Consider the following 21,384-nt stretch of genomic DNA (forward strand, 5'->3'; position numbering starts at 1 on the left):
GGCCTTGGAGGGAAGTAAGGGGGGAGGTGTGGGCGCAAGTTTTGCATTTCTTGCAGTTGCAGGGGAAGGTGCCGGGAGTGGAGGTTGGGTTGGTGAGGGGTGTGGACCTGACGAGGGAGTCACGGAGGGAGTGGTCTTTTCGGAATGCTGATAGGGGAGGGAAGGGAAATATATCCCTGGTGGTGGGGTCCGTTTAGAGGTGGCGGAAATAACGGCAGATGATACGCTGTACATGGAGGTTGGTGGGGTGGTAGGTGAGGACCAGTGGGGTTCTGTCCTGGTGGCTGTTGGAGGGGTGGGGCTCAAGGGCGGAGGAGCGGGAAGTGGAAGAGATGTGGTGGAGAACATCGTCGACCACGTCTGGGGGGAAATTGCGGTCCTTAAAGAAGGAGGCCATCTGGGTTGTACGGTATTGGAACTGTTCCTCCTGGGAGCAGATGCGGTGGAGACGAAGGAATTGGGAATATGGGATGGCGTTTTTACAGGGGGCAGGGTGGGTGGAGGTGTAGTCTAGGTAGCTGTGGGAGTCGGTCAGTTTATAGTAAATGTCCGTGTTGATTTGGTCGCCAGAGATAGAAATGGAAAGGTCTAGGAAGGGGAGGGAGGAGTCTGAGACGGTCCAGGTGAATTTGAGGTCGGGGTGGAAGGTGTTGGTAAAGTGGATGAACTGTTAAACCTCCTTGTGGGAGCAAGAGGCAGCGCCGATACAGTCATCGATGTAGCGGAGGAAAAGGTGAAAGGTGGTGCCAGTGTAGCTGCGGAAGATGGACTGTTCCACATATCCTACGAAGAGGCAGGCATAGCTGGGGCCCATGCGGGTGCCCATGGCTACTCCTTTGGTTTGGAGGAAGTGGGAGGATTGGAAAGAGAAGTTGTTCAGGGTGAGGACCAGTTCAGTCAGTCGAAGGAGGGTGTCAGTGGAAGGGTACTGGTTGGTATGGCGGGAAAGGAAGAAGCGGAGGGCTTTGAGTCCTTCGTGATGGGGGATGGAGATGTACAGGGACTGGATGTCCATGGTGAAGATAAGGCGTTGGGGACCGGGGAAGTGAAAATCATGGAGGAGGTGGAGGGCGTGGGTGGTATCCCGAACGTAGGTGGGGAGTTCTTGGACTAAGAGGGACAGGACCGTGTCGAGGTATGCAGAGATGAGTTCGGTGGGGCAGGAGCAGGCTGAGACAATGGGTCGGCCGGGGCAGTCAGGTTTGTGGATTTTGGGCAGGAGGTAGAAACGGGCGGTATGGGGTTGTGGGACTATGAGGTTGGAGGCGGTGGATGATCTTTTCATGGACTCAGCCTCACTTATCCACCTGCTCACCATAATCCTTATTTACCTGGCTGCTCAAAAATCTATCGATCTTTGCCTTGGAAACATTCAACGAGGTGGCTTCAACTGCTTCACTGGGAATTCCACAGATTCACAACCCTTTGGGTGAAGAATTCCTCCTCAATTCACATGAACAAGAAAAAAGAACAAATGATGGAGGAAAACAGGAAAACAGATCCCTGGTCTTTGTTCAGAAGATCAGTTGTGTTGATCCAAAGGTTTCTCCCCAGCTTTCCTTTTTCCAAATGCTTTGCTTGCAAGAGGCACTGAGTGATTGGTTCACTTATGAAAGATTTACCACTTATCCAATTCAAAGTTACAACTTGTGGCATCAGCTGAAGGAAAAATAGATAAGCTGGTTTTCTTCATGTTTAAAGTGGGTTACTGTGGAGAACTAAGAGTGAGTTTCTGACAGCTGCAGATCTGCTGGTTTGTCTTCTGGTCTGACAAAGCTTCACTCTGGCTTGTCTGCAGCCCAAGCAGATCAGCTACCTGATAATCAATTACATAGCTGTTGACAAGCAGGGGACCTTTGTCATTGATATTTGACTTTGGTCAGTAAACTGATCCGCCTTCTGATCCAGTTCATTTGCATATTGCTGGAACCCAAAGCTACACAAACAGCGTTCACACAAAGTATAAAAATCCTTCCTTTCAAAACATGCAGCCATCCTTATAAATTTCTGTTTTAAAATACAGTCAGATCTGCTAAAACATGTGTTTCTTTAGCACGAATTGGCTTTAACATGATTGAAGAATTTAGACGGTTATTTGTGGAACACGAACCTTCCTTACCTGAATTGGTTATAATACGATTCCAGCCCCATTAGTTTAAAGGGCGCAGCTATTACGCAATTTTCTGAGATCGCGAGATTGCATGAGAATGGAACTATTATGTTATATCAGAGTTGACTGTAATTCTTTCTCATTTTGGTTAATAGTTTTAAAAAGCGCAAAGAAGACAGGTTTGTTTCCCATGTTTTGGAATATAGCTTGCAAGCTCTGAGATTAGCTTTTGGATGGTCTTTCTATCCAGGTTTGACACGTCCTGCAGTGCATGGTTTCACACTCAGGTAGCTATACAGCACTGCCGTTAGTTTGTGGAGATCCTTCACATAAACCATGATTCGGAGATGCCGGTGTTGGACTGGGGTGTGCAAAGTTAAAAATCACACAACAACAATATATTTTGTGTGGTGAATTTGTACTTGCAGAGTTACATTGCACTTTGCTCAAAAACTTCATACATTCATGTAGAACTCTGAGCTCAAAAACTGCATGAATTTATGTAAAACTCTGTTATCTCACTTTTTAGATTAAAATCAATCTAAACATCAGGTCATAGACAGAGAACACAGAGGGCCAACACCTTCAACATATTGTCTAGCTATCACCATTGTTAACAGCTAACCTGAGAATGCAACTTTTAAAAAAATGGGTTTTGTGATTTACACTTGAAAGAAGTGAAACTATCACTGTATTCTAACAGATGAAAGACTTAACAGACAATCAATTTTTCAATGTATAATTTCAGTTACATCACACTGCAAATTTTTGCTATAAATTCTGTGTTACAATCGAGCCCTCCACAATCACCTGATGAAGGAGTGTCACTCCGAAAGCTAGTGTGCTTCCAATTAAACCTGTTGGACTATAACCTGGTGTTGTGTGATTTTTAACCATATAAACCATGACTGACTCAGTGAAACTGAGCTATTGATCATGCTGTTGTTGCCAGCAATGTTCCTTCGAGGCTGCACACAGGGACTCTGATGTTCCACACATGGAAATCGGTGTGCCGACATTGTAATGCAGCATTGACATTTGGTTCCAGAAGCTGCTGCGAGACATAGACCATAGAGGTCCACATAGTATATAAAAACAGGGCATTCTGCTTGCCAGCACTTTGCAAGAAACTGTGTGTTCGGGATTTTGTCCTGCTACTTGGAGTTGCAAATTGATCTCAGACAGCAAAGATGGAAATACTTCTAGTTCCTTGATGTGATGCCAGTAGTTAGGCCAAGTCATCAAGCAGTGCTGCAAAAACCACTGCCTGGTAGACTTTGATCTTTACTCTGAGACAAACTCTCTGCTGTAAACTGCCTGTAATGACCGGACAAGTTATGGGGACAGTTACTGAGCTGGAAGTTTAGAACTAGGGTGAGGTGGGGGAAGGGGAAATGAGGAAACTATTGAAGTCCACATTGATGCCCTGGGTTGAAGTGTTCCGAGGCGGAAGATGAGGCATTCTTCCTCCAGGCGTCTGGTGGTGAGGGAGCAGCGGTGAAGGAGGCCCAGGACCTCCATGTCCTCGGCAGAGTGGGAGGAGGAGTTGAAATGTTGGGCCACGGGGTGGTGTGATTGATTGGTGCGGGTGTCCCGGAGATGTTCCCTAAAGCGCTCTGCTAGGAGGCGCCCAATGTAGAGGAGACCGCATCGGGAGCAACGGATACAATAAATGATATTAGTGGATGTGTAAGTAAAACATTGATGGATGTGGAAGGCTCCTTTAGGGCCTTGGATAGAGGTGAGGGAGGAGGTGTGGGCGCAGGTCTTACAGTTCCTGCGGTGGCAGGGGAAAGTGCCAGGATTGGAGGGTGGGTTGTTTGGGGGAGTGGACCTGACCAGGTAGTTGCGGACGGAACGGTCTTTGCGGAAGGTGGAAAGGGGGGGAGGGAAATATATTCCTGGTGGTGGGGTCTGTTTGGAGGTGGCGGAAATGTCGGCGGATGATTTGGTTTATGCGAAGGTTGGTAGGGTGGAAGGTGAGCACCAGGGGCGTTCTGTCCTTGTTAGGGTTGGAGGGGTGGGGTCCGAGGGCGGAGGAACGCCTGGAGGAAGAACGCCTCATCTTCCGACTTGGAACACTTCAACCCCAGGGCATCAATGTGGACTTCAACAGTTTCCTCATTTCCCCTTCCCCCACCTCACCCTAGTTCTAAACTTCCAGCTCAGTAACTGTCTCCATAACTTGTCCGGACTTGTCCTATCTGCCTATCTTCTTTTCCACCTATCCACTCCACCCTCTCCTCCCTGACCTCTCACCTTCATCCCCTCCCCCACTCACCCATTGTACTCTATGCTACTTTCTCCCCACCCCACCCTCCTCTAGCTTATCTCTCCACGCTTCAGGCTCACTGCCTTTATTCCTGATAAAGGGCTTTTGCCCGAAACGTCGATTTTGAAGCTCCTTGGATGCTGCCTGAACTGCTGTGCTCTTCCAGCACCACTAATCCAGAATCTGGTTTCCAGCATTGTTTTTACCTGCCTGTAATGACCAGCAGGATGTGTTGTTGATTGTGACTATGGGTCTTGAAGTATATGCCCAGAGTGGATTGATATAATATCGCTATCTTCTTCAGAATTATTGTCACACTGAAATGTTTGGAAGCTACAGTAAAATCATCAGCAAGCAGCTGAATGTCCTCCAAAGTATGTGCTCTGAGAGTGCGATTGTCTATAAATAAGAGTTCACTCATTAGCTGTGCCCTTTGCTGGTTCAAGACCCTGCCGTCTATCCTCAATTGAACATGTACTCCTGTGTCAAGACCTTTGAGTGCGTATTGGAACAATATACTGGCTGAAAGGCATACGGCAAAAAGAGTTGGAGCCAAAATTCATCTTGCTTGGTTCCAATGAGGGGAAAGTCATTCATCGACATACCACTTAGAGTCATAGAGATGTACAGCACGGAAGCAGAGCCTTCGTTCCGACTCATCCATGCAGAGTAGATTAATCTAGTCCCATTTTCCAGCACTTGACTCATATCCCTCTAAACCTTTCCTAATCATACACCCATCCAGATGCCTTTTAAATGTTGTAATTGTGCTAGCCTCCACCACTTCCTCTGGCAGCTCATTCCATACACACACCACCCTCTGCGTGAAAAAGTTGGGCCTTAGCTTCCTTTTAAATTTTTCCATCTCACCCTAAATCTATGCCCTCTAGTTCTGGACTCCCCCACCTGAGGGAAAAGACCTTGTCTAATTACCCTATCCATGCCCCTCATGATTTTATAAACCTCTATAAAGGTCACCCCTCAACCCCTGATGTTCCAGGGAAACAGCCCCAGTCTACTCAGCCACTATCTTTAGCTCAAACCCTCCAACCCTGGCAACATTCTTGTAAATCTTTTCTGAACCCTTTCAAGTTTCACAACGTCCTTCCGATAGGAAGGAGACCAGAAATGCATATGTGGGCCATAATGCCATCATGGAATGAGTAAAGTGAGATTAATCAACTGTTCAGGAAATCCATAAGTGTACAGAACTTCCAGGTCATGTTTTCAAAGCATTGGTCAAATTAACAAACACCAAGTTGAGATCTTATTCTGTTCTTGAGACCTCTCGTGAATTTGATGAATAAATATCATGTCTACCAAACGAAATCCATTGTGATGCTGGGTATACAAAATCAATGAAGTGATAGACAATCCGAGTAAGGATTAACATTTAAAAATCTCTCCTGTTGTTCAAAGTAATGATATTCAACAGTGCTCATCACAGACAAACTTGCTTCCATTTGTACAGAAATGTTGTGGATCCAATCCTGGGGCCTTGCCACACATTTGAAAGAATCCCACATAACAGACTGTTAACTAAGGTAGAAGCCCATGGAATTGAGCATAAATTACTGATATAGCTGGGAAATTGTTTGTGGGTCATAGAGACACAGAGATGTACAGCACGGAAACAAACCCTTCGGTCCAACTTATCCATGCCGACCAGATATCCTAACCTAATCTAGTCCCATTTGCCAACACTTGGCCCATGTCCCTCTGAACCCTTCCTATTCATGTGTCCATCCAGATGCATTTTAAATGCAGTGATTATACCAGCCTCCACCACTTCCTCTGACAGCTCATTTCATGCACGCACCACCCTCTGTGTGAAAGAATTGCCGCTTAGGTCCCTTTTATATCTTTCCCCTCTCACCTTAAACCTACCCCCTCTAGTTTGGACTCCCCCAACCCAAGGAAAAGACCTTGTCTATTTATCCTATACATGCCCCTCATGATTTTATAAACGTCTATAAGGTCACCCCTCAGCCTCCGATGCTGCAGGGAAAACAGCCACAGCCTGTTCAGCCTCTCCCTATAGCTCAGATCCTCCAACCCTGGCAACATCCTTGTAGATCTTTTCTGAACCCTTTCAAGTTTCACAACTTCCTTCTGATAGCAGGGAGGCCAGAATTGCATGCAATATTCCAAAAGTGGCCGAATAACTGTCCTGTACACCGCAACATGACCTCCCAAGTCCTGTTCTCAATGCTCTGACCAATAAAAAAATGCATACCAAACCCCTTCTTCACTATCCTATCTACCTGTGACTCCACTTTCAAGGAACTATCAACCTGCACTCCAAGTTCTCTTTGTTTAGCAACATGCACCAGGACCTTCCCATTAAGTGTATAAGTCCTAATTTGATTTGCTTTTCCAAAATGTAGCACCTCACATTTATCGAAAGTAAGCTTCACCTGTCACTCTTCAGCCCATTGTACTCTGATCGAGATCTCATTGTACTCTGAGGTAACCTTCATTGGAGTCCACTACACCATCAATTTTGGTGTTATCTACAAACTTACTAAGTATACTTCCTATGTTCACATCCAAATCATTTATATAAATGACAAAAAGTAGTGGACCCAGCACCGATTCTTGTGCCACTCCACTGGTCACAGGCGTCCAGTCTGAAAAGCAACCTCCACCATCACCGTCTGTCTTCTACCTTCAAGCCAGTTCTGTAACCAAATGGTTAGCTCTCTCTGTGTTGCATAAGATCTAACCTTGTTAACCAGTCTCTCATGAGGAACCTTGTCGAATGCCTTACTGAAGTCCACATAAATCACATCCACCGCTCTGCCCTGATCAATCCTCTTTGTTATTTCTTCAAAAAACTCAATCAAGTTTGTGAGACATGATTTCCCACATACAAAACCATGCTGACTATCCCGAATCAGTCTTTGCCTTTCCAAATACATGTAAATCCTGTGCCTCAGGATTCCCTCTAACACCTTGCCCATCACCGATGTCAGGCTCACTGGTCTATAGTTCCCTTGCTTTTCCTTATCACCTTTCTTAAACAGTGGCACCATATTAGCCAATCTTCAGTCTTCCAGTCCTCACCTGTGACTATTAATGATACAAATATCTCAGCAAAGAGCCCAGCAATCATCTCCCTCGCTTCCCACAGAGTTCGAGGGTACATTCTGAACAGGTCCTGGGGATTTATCCAGTTCTATGTGTTTCAAGTCATCCAGCATCTCCTCCTGTGTAATATAGACATTTTTCAATGTGTCACCATCTATTTCCCTATATTCTGTATCATCCATGTCCTTCTCCACAGTAAACACTGATGCAAAATACTCATTTAGTATCTTACGCATATTCTGAGGTTCCACACATAGGCTGTCTTGCTGATGTTTGAGGGGCACTATTTGCTCCCTAGTTACCCTTTTCTCCTTAATGTATTTTTTAAAAAACCCTTTGGATTCTCTTTAACTCTATTTGCCAATGCTATCTCATGTCCCCTATTTGCCCTCCTGATTTCCCTCTTAAGTATACTCCTACTGCCTTTATACTCTTCTAAGGATTCACTCGAACTATCCTGTCTATACCTGACATATGCTTTCTTTTCTTTCTGAACCAAACCCTCAATGTTTCTAGTCATCCAGCATTCCCTATACCTACCAGCCTTTCCTTTCACCCGAACAGGAATATACCATCTCTAGCCTCTTGTTATCTCATTTCTGAAGGCTTTCCATTTTCCAGCCGTCCCTTTACCTGTGAACATCTGCCTCCAATTAGCTTTCGATAGTTCATGCCAAATACTGTAAAATTTAGCCTTCCTCCAATTTAGAACTTCAACTTTTAGATCTGGTCTATCCTTTTCCATCACTATTTTAAAACTAATAGAATTATGGTCGCTAGCCCCAAAGTGCTCCCTCACTGACACTTCAGTTACCTGCCCTGCCTTATTTCCCAAGAGTAGGTCAAGTTTTGCACCTTCTCTAGGTACATCCACATACCGAATCAGAAAATTTTCTTCTGCACACTTAACAAATTCCTCTCCATCTAAATCCTTAACACTGTGGCAGTCCCAGTCTATGTTTGGAAATTTTATATCCCCTACCATAACTACCATATTATTCTTACAGATAACTGAAATCTCCTTACAAATTTGTTTCTCAATTTCCCACTGACGATTGGGGATCTATAATACAATTCCAATAAGGTGATCATCCCTTTCTTATTTCTCAGTTTCACCCAAATAACTTCCCTGGATATATTCCCAGGAATATCCTCCCTAAGTACAGCAGTAATGCTATCCCTTATCAAAAAGGCCACATCCACTCCTCTCTTGCCCCCCTTTCTATCCTTCCTATATGGAACATTAAGCTGCTAGTCCTGTCTATCCCTGAGCCACGTTTCTGTAATTGCTATGATATCCCAGTCCCATGTTTGTAATCATGCCCTGAGTTCATCTGCCTTCCCTGTTAGGCCACTTGCATTGAAGTAACTGCAGTTTAATTTATCAGTTCTACCTTGTTGACTGCTTTATTCCTTCCTGCCCTGACTGTTTGACTCACTCCCCTTCCCGACTGTACCAGTCTCAGATTGATCTTTCCTCACTATCTCCCTGGGTCCCACTACCTGTCCCCGCACTCCGCCGCCCCCCCACCCACCTTACTAGTTTAAATCCTCCTGAGCAGCTCTAGCAAATCTCCCTGCCAGGATATTAGTCCCCTTCCAATTCTTGTACAACTCATTCTACCCCAGAAGAGATTCCAATGATCCAAAAAGAGACAGGGCAACAGAAAACAGTGAGAATGAAGTTAAATACTCAGATTGGTAGAATGTGATAAGTAGTACAGGCCCACACAGGACCTGTGTTAGACCCTCAATTATTTGCATTATTTGTAAGTGACTTGGATAATGGAATAAAAGTCAAATATCCAAATTATTGATGACACAAAGTTAGACAGCATTGTAGAATATTTCTGTGTATTTGATGTCACATTGCAATATTTTATTCTTGAAGTTAGTAGATAATAAAATTCCTCTTTCTATCACTGTGGGCAGCACGGTGGTTAGCACTGCTACCTCACAGCGCCAGAGACCCGGGTTCAATTCCCGTCTCAGGTGACTGACTGTGTGGAGTTTGCACATCCTCCCCATGTCTGCGTGGGTTTCCTCTGGGTGCTCCGGTTTCCTCCCACAGTCCAAAAATGTGCAGGTTAGGTGAATTGGCCATGCTAAATTGCCCGTAGTGTTAGGTGTAGGGGAATGGGTCTGGGTTGGTTGCGGGTCGGTGTGGACTTGTTGGGCCGAAGGGCCTGTTTCCACACTGTAAATAATCTAATCTAATCTAATCAAAAAGAAACCTTGGAATTTGATTCTGAAGAATATTGGACTCTAAATGTTAATTCTACTTTTCTCAACATCAGTGCTCAGTGTGTCCAGCATTTTATTTTCGTTTGGGAATTATCTTGTTCATTTTGATTGATTTAATTAAGTTTAAATTGAAATGTGATAGCTAACAAAAGTTAGTTAAAAAGAAGGGAGCTGATTCTTCCACCTCACCTGGTCATCATAACTGAAAACATTGCATTGAAATGTCGAAGTGTTTCTGATTATTTTAGCATATTTTGAAAAAGTGATACATTGTTGCTGGAAGGAGTTTGGTCCTTTGGAATAAGAATGATTAATTTTATTCCTTAAAGAACAAAGTATAACATTTTGACAGGACTACTACAAGTTTCAAATGACATCCAAGATGACAAATGTGAAGACACAACCAAGTCTTTTGGCCAACAAAACTAGTTTGATATATTGATCACCAGCAGCATGTACTCATTGCATCGTTTTGGCACCTTTCAAGGAGAGAGAGAGGGGGAGAAACAGGAGCATAAAAATGAAAGCCCTTCCCAAAATTCTCACCTTCAGAGTAATTGCCTCACTTAATCTTATTCTGATCAAAATGCTGAAAAACATTTTTGATTATTTTATGGCATGTGAACATTGCTGGCAAGGCATTGTAGTATATAGTACATCTGCAGTGCAGTTAGGAAGGGATGTCTATACTTTTGACCCAACAACAGTGAATCGACATTGAAAGAATGATGTGTTGTGTTACAGAAAACTCTCAGCTTGTAATGTTCCTGTGTGTTTGCTATCATTGTAGTCACAGGTTTGAATGTCGTAACAGTGCTTCTTATATATGGTACACACTGCTACCACTACATTTCAGGAGGGGACCAAATATTCTGTGGTAGTGGAATACACACTTTCTTTATCCTGAATGATGTCAAGCTTTGAGTGTTGTTAGAGCTGCCAGAAAGGTTGAGAGTATTTCATTGCATTGCTGACTGTACTTTGTATTCGGGAAGGCTTTGGGAGTCAGGAGTCATTGCAAGAACCCCAATCTCTGACCTGCTCTTTCAGCTACTATATTTATTTCCTAGTCCAGTTGATTCAATAATAATAACGAATAAGGGTTATTCAGCAACTGTATTGTCATTGAACAATTAGATTCCTTCTTGTGGGAGATAGTCAATTCTGTGGTGCAAATTTTATTTTCTACGTACAATCCCAAGCTGTTGTCCAGGTCTAGCTGCGTATGAACGGTGGCTATTTCAATATCTGACAAGCCACAAATTGTGCTGAATGTTATGCAGTCATCTGTAAATATCCCCACTTCTGGCCTCAAGTTGCAGAGAAGGACTTGATGAAGCAGTTGAAGATGGTTGGGCTATCCTGAAGAACTCCTGCAAAATACTGCAGATGCTGGAAAACTGAAATAAAAAACTGCTGGGGAAACTAAACAGTCTGGCAACATCAGTGGAGAGATAAACAGAGTTCAACTCCATTTGCCAGCCCATATCCCAAACACCAAGAATCAGTTTCTCTCAGCCTTAAATGTATTCAATGATAGGACATCCACAACCTGCTGGGGTGTAGAATTCCAAAGGTTCACAACCCTTTAATTCAAGGTATTTCTGTTCCACTCCATCCCAAGCAGTCAGCACATTAATCTGAGACTGTACCTCCGTGTTGTGGAGACCCGGGTTCAATTCCCGCCTCAGGCGACTGACTGTGTGGAGTTTGCACGTTCTCCCTGTGTCTGCGTGGGTTTCCTCCGGGTGCTCCGGTTTCCTCCCACAGTCCAAAAATGTGCAGGTCAGGTGAATTGGCCATGCTAAATTGCCCGTAGTGTTAGGTAAGGGGTTGATGTAGATGTAAGGGTATGGGTGGGTACGCTTCGGCGGGGCGGTGTGGACTTGTTGGGCCGAAGGGCCTGTTTCCATACTGTAAGTAATCTAATCTAATCTAATATGCAGGAGCAGAGACACCTGGATTTATATATACATTAAAGGTGGCTCGACGGGCCGACACAGCTGCCAAGGAAGCCTACAGTACTCTAGCAAATAGGCGCTTTGGTATACAAGAGCAGGGAGGTTATGATGAGCCTCTATAAGAAACTAGACAGATCTCAACTGGATTATTGTGAACCATTCTGGGTGCCACACTTTAGAGAGAATGTGAATGCATTGGAGAGAATGCAGAAGAACTTCCAGGCACAAATTACTTCAATTATGAAGTTGGTACTGTTTTCCTTAGAGAGAAGGCAAACAAAATGAGAGTTGATAGAAATTTTCAATATGAAGAGGAGTCTGGGCAGACTGGATGGGAAGAAACTGTTTCCACTCATTCACATATCAAGAACCTGAGGGCACAATTTGTGTTTAGCAAAAGTTGTAAATGAGAGTTGAGAAAGAATCATTTTCACACAGTGGATAGTCAGGGTATGGAATGCATTGCTGCAAGTGTGGTGGAAGCAAGTTCAATTGAGGCACCTAAGACAGCATTGATGGTTATTTAAATAGAAGCCATGTGCAGGGCTATAGAGAAAAGGCAGATAATTGGCACTGAGAGAGAAAGCTCAGAGAGCCAGTGCAGACATGATGGGTGGAATGGTCATCTCCTGCACTGTAACAGTTCTGAGATTCTGTGATCATGTGAAGTGAATCAAACAGGCTAAAGACTGATGTCGTTGATGCCAAGGAGCTCAGGAGGAGGCCAAGATAAATTATCCAATTGCAAGTCTAGTTGCAAATGCTTCACCCTTGTCTTTTGACCAATGTGTGTTGTCTTTTCTCATCAGAGAATGAGGACATCTGTCGGCCTTCCTATTCTGGCTAGTTGTTTAACTATCCACCACCATTCACAACTAGCTTTGCTCTGATCCATTGTTTGGGGAATGGGTTAGCTCTGTCACATGCTGCCTCTGCTCTTTAGAATTCTTAAGTCCTGGATTGTAGCTTCATTAGGACGGTACTTCATTTTTTAGGTATGCCAGTTGCCTCTCCTGGAATGTGCCCTGCACTTCTTGTTGAACCAAGGTTGATCTCTGAATTTACTGCAAACTAAGAGATGTGCTGAATCATGAGGGTATAAGACTGGGGTTGAATACAATTCTGTTGTTGATGATATCTCATAATGCTCATAGATACCCTATTGGAGTTGTGAGATATGCTTTAAATGTATACCATTGAATATAGTGGCAATGTCACACAATGCAATGGAAGGCTTTCTCAGTGTGAAGATAGAATTTTGTTTCCACAAGTATTTTCCAATTGTCACTAACTTTATTATAAGGGCAGATGTACCAACAACTGGGTTAATGCATATGATGGATATTTTGAATTGTAAGGTTCGAGATGCTATGGCATTTAAACTGAAAATTTGAAATGAAAACAAAATTGCTGAAAAATAGCGGACAGAAACAATATTCATAATTCAGGTTGATGATCTTTCATCTCTGATGTTTAATATTCTAATTATAAGCAAGTTGGTTTACCTATCATAGTTAAACTGAGCAAACAATTTGTACTCTAAAATCAAACAAATGAGTTATAATGTTTGAAACTAGGATTAGATGTAAAATAAGATTTGAAGGCTAGGGATAGTCAGCACGTAATGTATTACGCAGCTATTAATACAGCTAATCACATGGTTATCACAGGCACAGGAGGAATAAGAAGCTCAGCTGAATTTCTTTAGCATGGCAAATTGTAAAAATAAACAGCTTTATTATATAAAAGTTGGGTTAATTACAATAAATTAGTCAGAAAAATATTTTCAAAGTCTCTGATGAGCCCAGCATATCCTTAGGTAATCCATAATTCCATTTGTTTGTATGTTGAATGCCGTAAACAAAGGATTTTCAGGGCCCAAAGGCCCAAAAGAAAAAATTTCAAATTTTGATATTAGTAAATTGTTGTTTTTAGCTCTGAAACCTTTTAGTTTCATTTATGAAACTTCCAGGTTATTAATTTTTAATTTTTTTTTTGAACTGCTGATATAAGCAAAAAGACGTTCCATCTCAAATTGCCCTTTTTGGCTTTCTTACTGAAACTTTTTGACCTGAAACACATGAATCATTTCAGGGAATCAAACCAGCCACTCACCTTGCCCATGCCTAGTGTATATCATGTAACTGGCCTCACCAATTTCACCTTCATAAGGAAGGTATTTGTTTAAATTAAGTTTATATTCTACCCTGGTCATTGTTTACATATTCTACTTGCTGCGGCTTTCACTTGCTGATGCATAATTACAAAAAAAGGTTATTCATCATTTAAATCAGAGCTAAAACAGTAATGTACCAGCATCAAAATTTGATTTTTTTTCTTTTACTAATCTTGGCAAAATCAATAATTATGCATAACACATTGCAAACAAAGGGGTAAAAACAATGACTGCAGATGCTGGAAACCAGATTCTGGATTAGAGGTGCTGGAAAAGCCTTTTTTACTGCTCCTCGGATGCTGCCTGAACTGCTGTGCTTTTCCAGCACCTCTAATCCAGAACATTTCAAACAAAGGAAGGCATTGTTGTAACTATTAAACATTTTTAGCATTATCTTGCTTTCATGTCCAAAGGTTACAATCTCTTGCAAATTGTGTTTGAGAGGGGGACAGCAGGGAAGATGAGCAAGTTGTACACACTACATTGGTACAGGGTGACATTCAAATAGGAGGTAGTTGCAGTAGTGGACAGTATAATTAGGGGGCTAGATTTTGTTCTCTGTAGCCATTAGCAGGAGTCCCAAAGGCTGCCCCAGTTCCAGGTTTAAGGTCATCTCCTTGGTGCTGGAAAAGAACTTGAAGTGAGAGGGGAGGGATCCAATTATTGTCATCCAGATGACTAGAAAGGAAATTCTGCTGAAAGATTTTGAACAATTAGGATCCAAATTAAAAAACAGAACTGAACCATGGGAAAACTGGCATAGGGCAATAAACTCAAGCAGTTCAATGCAGGGTTAAAGGATTTGTGTGGGTGGAATGGGTTCTATTCTGTAGAACACTGCACCAGTGCTGGGGTATGGGAACTGTTTCAGTGAGATGGGCCTAACATGAACCATGCTGGGACCAGTGTCCAGGTGAATTGGATAACTGGGGTTGTAGTGAGGACTTGAAATTAATTAGAGGGGGAGAGGGAATTGCAGACTTACAAAGCAAGTGGAAATGGTAGCATCACAGGGCAGCTGTTTGGATAACTATTTCACAAGTGAGACAGTAAGGCAGAGAGTGTATGAACATTTTAAAAAAGGTAATGGCTCTTGACTTGAATGGATATGGTGTTTGGAACTAAATAAATGAATTAACAACACAAATAGCTTAATGGGTTTAATATTATAGACATTACAGAGATATGGTGACAAGGATATCAAAGCTGGGAACTAAATATTCAGGGGATGTGACTTTTCAGAATGATAGACAGGAAAGTGAGCATGTGGGGTAGCTTTGTTAGTACAGGGAGGAATAAGTACAATAGCAAGAAATGATTTTGGATCAGAGGATGTAGAATCCACCTGGGTGGAGGTAGGAAATAAAAAGGGGAAGGCAACTGGTAGAAGTTGTCAAAATGTACCTTAACAGTAGCTATATGATGGACAGAGAATAAAATCAGTGATAATGAGGATATGTTAAAAAGAAAGTTATTACATCAGTCATGGGTGACATTAATCCTCAAGTAGATTGGAATACTCAGAATAGCAAAGGTAACAATGAGGAAGAATTCATAGTGCATTTGGGACAGTTTTGAGAACTTTGTGGGTCCAACAAGGTTTTAGGCTATTTTCAAACTGGTGATGTGTAATGAGGCAGATTTAATAAATAATGTCAATCGAAAGAAAGATCCCAGAAGAACAGGGACTATAACATAGAATCATTGATTCCTACCATATAGAAACAGGCCATTTGACCTATCGAGTATACACTGACCCTCCTTAGAGCATCCCATCCAGACCTACTCCCCTATCCTATCCATGTAACCCAATATTTCCCATAGCTAATCCACCTAGATTGCACATCCCTGAACAGTACAGAACAAATTAGCATGTCCAATCCACCTAACCTGCACATCTTTAGACTATGGGAGGAAACCAGAGCACCTAGAGGAAACCCATGCAGAAACAGGGAGAATGTGCAAACTCCACACAGTAGCCTGAGGGTGGAATCAAACCTGGGTTCCTGGTGCTGTCAGACAGCAGTGCTGACCACTGAGCTACCATGTAATACCATTCTTTTAAGATTAGAACATTTTATTTTAAAGCAAAAACCTTCTCTACATCTTAAACAAAAGCATACATAGATTTCCAACAGCTCATGTGAGGAGGAACTAAAACATTCAGCCAAACATCAACAAGATCGGTTGGTAGACATAACATGGTAGAATGTTCTTTTCAGTTTGAAAGGATGGAACCTGAGTGGAAAACAACTGTAAAATAAAACTACGAACTGTGGATGCTGGAAATGTAAAACCAAAACAAAAGTCAGACCTCAATGTGAAACCTATTTGGCCATCCTGAACTTAGCGTTTGTTTTAAAACAAACATAAGTTAGTTATTGGACAGATTCATGTGGGTACGTAAGTGTACAAAAAAATGAGTAAACAAGAAAAACATGAATGAAATTACACAAAAGGTTGGAAACATTCCTGATCGGAGGAAGGGTCTCTGAATCAGAAACGTGAACACTGATTTCTCTTCACAGATGCTGCCACACCTGCTGACCCTTTCTGGCGCTTTCTGTTTTTGTTTCTGATTTCCAACCTCTGTAGTTCTTTTGGTTTTTGTTTGGAAATATTCCATTACACACATTAAAAAAAAATTAAATTCACATTATTCATTTCATCCCAGCAATATTCTGACAAATTCCAAAATGGCAAACAAAGACTTCACACCAAAGTGTTTAGTTCAGGCAAGTACAGCATGAACCCACTTGCTTTCTGCAAATTTGTGCACTTTTCTGCTTTTGCCTTTCATTTGCACCTTTTCCTGAGACATTCAAAACAAGTTACAAACTAAACTCACCAGTACTTTAACTTCAGAGTAAATACAAATACTTTGAGCTCAGGTTCCAGCACACTCACAACAACTGACTGATTTCAAGGTTTTTCTGTCTCTGGATACCTGTCACCAAGCAACAGATTTGTTTTTCTGCAGATATTTATTTAAATATAATAAACTGCTTAACCCCATTTCCTCAAGAGTTGTAAAACCTCACCAAAAATGCATGTAAACAGGCCTCCAGTCTTCCCAGTACCAAGTCAACAAAGAAAAATTAAAATGAACCCATGCATCCTCCGAAAATCTCTCTCAAATGAATCCAGCAAGGAATACATAGAACATAGAACATAGAACAATACAGCACAGAACAGGCCCTTCGGCCCACGATGTTGTGCCGAACTTCTATCCTAGATTAAGCACCCATCCATGTACCTATCCAAATGCCGCTTAAAGGTCGCCAATGATTCTGACTCTACCACTCCCACGGGCAGCGCATTCCATGCCCCCACCACTCTCTGGGTAAAGAACCCACCCCTGACATCTCCCCTATACCTTCCACCCTTCACCTTAAATTTATGTCCCCTTGTAACACTCTGTTTTACCCGGGGAAAAAGTTTCTGACTGTCTACTCTATCTATTCCTCTGATCATCTTATAAACCTCGATCAAGTCACCCCTCATCCTTCGCCGTTCCAACGAGAAAAGGCCGAGAACTCTCAACCTATCCTCGTACGACCTACTCTCCATTCCAGGCAACATCCTGGTAAATCTTCTCTGCACCCTCTCCAAAGCTTCCACATCTTTCCTAAAGTGAGGCGACCAGAACTGCACACAGTACTCCAACTGTGGCCTAACCAAAGTCCTGTACAGCTGCAACATCACTTCACAACTCTTGAATTCAATCCCTCTGCTAATGAACGATAATACTCCATAGGCCTTCTTACAAACTCTATCCACCTGAGTGGCAACCTTCAAAGATCTATGTACATAGACCCCAAGATCCCTCTGTTCCTCCACCTGACCAAGAACCCTACCATTAACCCTGTATTCCGCATTCTTATTTGTTCTTCCAAAATGGACAACCTCACACTTGGCAGGGTTGAACTCCATCTGCCACTCCTCAGCCCAGCTCTGCATCATATCTAAGTCCCTCTGCAGCCGACAACAGCCCTCCTCACTGTCCACGACTCCACCTATCTTTGTATCATCTGCAAATTTACTGACCCACCCTTCGACTCCCTCATCTAAGTCATTATTAAAAATTACAAACAGCAGAGGACCCAGAACTGATCCCTGCGGAACTCCACTTGTAACTGGGCTCCATGCTGAATATTTACCATCTACCACCACTCTCTGACTTCGACCGGTTAGCCAGTTTTCTATCCAATTGGCCAAATTTCCCTCTATCCCATGCCTCCTGACTTTCCGCATAAGCCTACCATGGGGAACCTTATCAAATGCCTTACTAAAATCCATGTACACTACATCCACTGCTCTACCCTCATCCACATGCTTGGTCACCTCCTCGAAGAATTCAATAAGACTTGTAAGGCAAGAATTAAGAGAAACTTTTTACTTGTAGTATTAGAATGTGAAACATGGGGTCACAAGAAGTAATTGAGGAAAAAAGCATATTTATATTGAAGAGGAAATGAGATAAACACATGAGGGAAGATACGTTGATTGGGTTAGAAGGTAAAGCAGAGCATAAAGGTGGCCCAGATTTTGCTTCATTACATGTACTTGGTTGAGAGCTCAGATACCAAGAAAGGTTTTATTTTGTTCACATAGCTAGTTGTCCAACTCAACCATTACCATCAAGCCAGGGGATTGACCCTGGTCCAATGAAGAGTGCAGAAGAACACACCAGGAGTAGCACCAGTCATACATAAAAAAGAAAAATGAGATGTCAATCTGGTGAAGCTACCAAACAGGACAGTTTGATTGCCAAACAGCACAAGTAGCAATTGGCAGACCCAAGCAATCCCACGACCAATGGATTAGATCTAAGCTCTGCCACATCCAGTCGTGAACGGCAGTGGACAATTATACAACTCAGTGGAGGTGGCAGCTTCACAAATATCCCCATCTTCAACGATGGAAGAGCCCAACACATCAGTGCAAAAGATAAAACTGAAGCATTTCCAGCAATTTTCAGCCAGAAGAACCAAGTGGATGATCCAGTTCGGCCTCCTCCAGGGGTCTCCAGCATCACAGACACCAGTCTTCAGCAAATCTGACTCATCCCACATGATCTCAAGAAATGATTGAGGCACTGGCTGCTGCAAAGACTGACAATATTTCAGCAATAGTACTGAAGACGTGTGCTCCGGAACTTGCTGCTTGCATAGCCAAGCTCTTCCTGTACAGTTTCAACCTGGCATCCATCCGACAATGTGGACAATGCCCAGGTATGTCCTCCACACAAAATGCAGGACAAATGCCACCCTGTCAATTACCACCCAATCAGTCTATTCTCAATCATCAGTAAAGTGATAGGTGTCATCAACATTGCTATCAAGCAGCACCTGCTCAGCTTGGGTTGTGCCAGTGCCACTCAGCTCCAGACATCTTTAGAGCCTTAGTCCAAACGTGGACAAAAGAGCTGAATTTCAGAGGCGAGGTGAGAGTGACTGTCCTTGATATCAAGGCTGCATTTGACTGACTGTACCATCAAGAAGCCCCAGCAAATATGGAATCAATGAGTATTGGTGGGGGGAATCTCTACTGGTTGGAGTCATAACTGATACATGAGAAGATAGTTGTCCTTGTTGATCAGTCATCTCAGCTCCACACATCTCTGCAGGATTCACTCAGGGTAGTGTCCGAGGCCCAACCATCTTCAGCTGCTTCATCAATGACCTTGCCTCCATGCTGTGGTCAGAAGTGAGGACACTTGCTGATGATTATACATGTTCAGCACCATTCATGACTCCTCAGACATTGAAGCAATCCATTTTCAAATGCAGCAAGATGTGGGCAATAGCCAGACTTGGACTGGCAAGTAACTTTCACATCACACCAATGCCAGTAAATGACATGTCCAATAAGAGACAATCTAACGACTGTCCCTAGACATTTAATGGTGTGTTCATCATTTAATCCCTACTATCAACATCCTGAGGCCTACTATATAAAATACAGCAGCTGCAAGAACAGGTCAGAAGTCAGGAATAGTGTGGCAAGTAACTCACCTCCCGACTCCCCAAATCCTGTCCACGATCTACAAGACACAAGTAAGGAGTGTGATGGAATACCCCAACTTACTTGTATGGGTGCAGCTTTAACAACACACAAGCATCTTAGTACCCCAGGGCAAAGCACCCTATGATTGACAGGACATCCACAAGCATTACCTCCTCCTCCACCAATGCTCAGTAGCAGCAGTATGCACCATCTACAAGATGCAGAAATTCATCAAAGATCCTTAGACACTACCTTCCAAACCATGACCAATTCGATCCAGAAGGACAAAGGCAGTAGATACATGGGAACACCATCTGCAAATTCTTCTCCAAGCCATTCACCATCCTGACTTGGAAATATATTGCCATTCCTTCACTGTTGCTGGGTCAAAATCCTGGAATTCCCTGCCTAAGAGCATTAAGAGTCTATGGCACATGGACTGCAATGGTTTAAGACTACTCATCACACCTTAAAGGCACTAGGGACGAGTAAGAAATGCTGGCCAGTGAGCGATTCTCATGTCCCATGGGTGACTAGAAAAAGAGAAAACTTGGTCTGATTGATAACTTTGTGATGTTAAAACAAGCTGAACGGATTTGATAATGGTTCAGTATATATTTTCACAAAAAATAGATGGGTTACGTTTATTAAGGTTTTTGTTATTGATACTTTAATATTCAGTTAATTGACACTTTTACGTGATTATGGCAACAATAGTTTTTCCACAAAATATATTTTTAAAATTCCATGCCTGGCGGTGTTACCATTGGATTCATTTGTTCTGGACAGAGTAGGTGTTGGGAGAATGGGCAGGGAAGTGCCATAATTTGGCCCAGAGGCTATGAGGAGTGGATGGGAGTGAGGGTCTAAACACAAGTAAGCAACTGTGACATCAAACCAAGATGGGCCTATTTAAATAGCAATAACAGCTCCTATAGCCACATCTGATATGCTTCTGGCTTCCAGGCCTGACCACATCGATCATCCATCCTGGACAAAAATTTGGGTCCAACGAAACATTGAAATCAGTCTACTGTGACTTGAAAATCCTGACTCTCCATCAATCTCAGACAAAAATTTGGGCTTTCATAATCTCAAATGCGAAAGAATATTTGAAAGGTCTAATTAAAAAATAAAGTCAAATATGCAACTTCAAACATAATCCCTCAAAGTATTAATGAAGATCTTATATTTCAAGGCTACATGGAGTATAAATGGGTATTCCAGTGGAGAGTAGCTAATATAGTACTTCTAAAAAACATATTAAAAAAGGCATCGGATAATTACAGGTGAGCTCGCTGAACTTTAGAAGTTACAACATCATTAGATGAATTACATTATTTATAATACATTCAAAAATGCCTCTAGTTGGTATAAAGTTTTTGTCCAGGATGTTTACTTGTGTTTAGACCCTCACTCCCATCCACTCCTCATAGCCTCTGGGCCAAATTATGGCACTTCCCTGCCCATTCTCCCAACACATACTCTGTCCAGAACCAATGAATCCAATGGTAACACTGCC

The sequence above is a fragment of the Chiloscyllium punctatum genome, chromosome 9, assembly GCF_047496795.1.
Source record: "Chiloscyllium punctatum isolate Juve2018m chromosome 9, sChiPun1.3, whole genome shotgun sequence".
NCBI classification, from domain to species: Eukaryota; Metazoa; Chordata; class Chondrichthyes; order Orectolobiformes; family Hemiscylliidae; genus Chiloscyllium; species Chiloscyllium punctatum.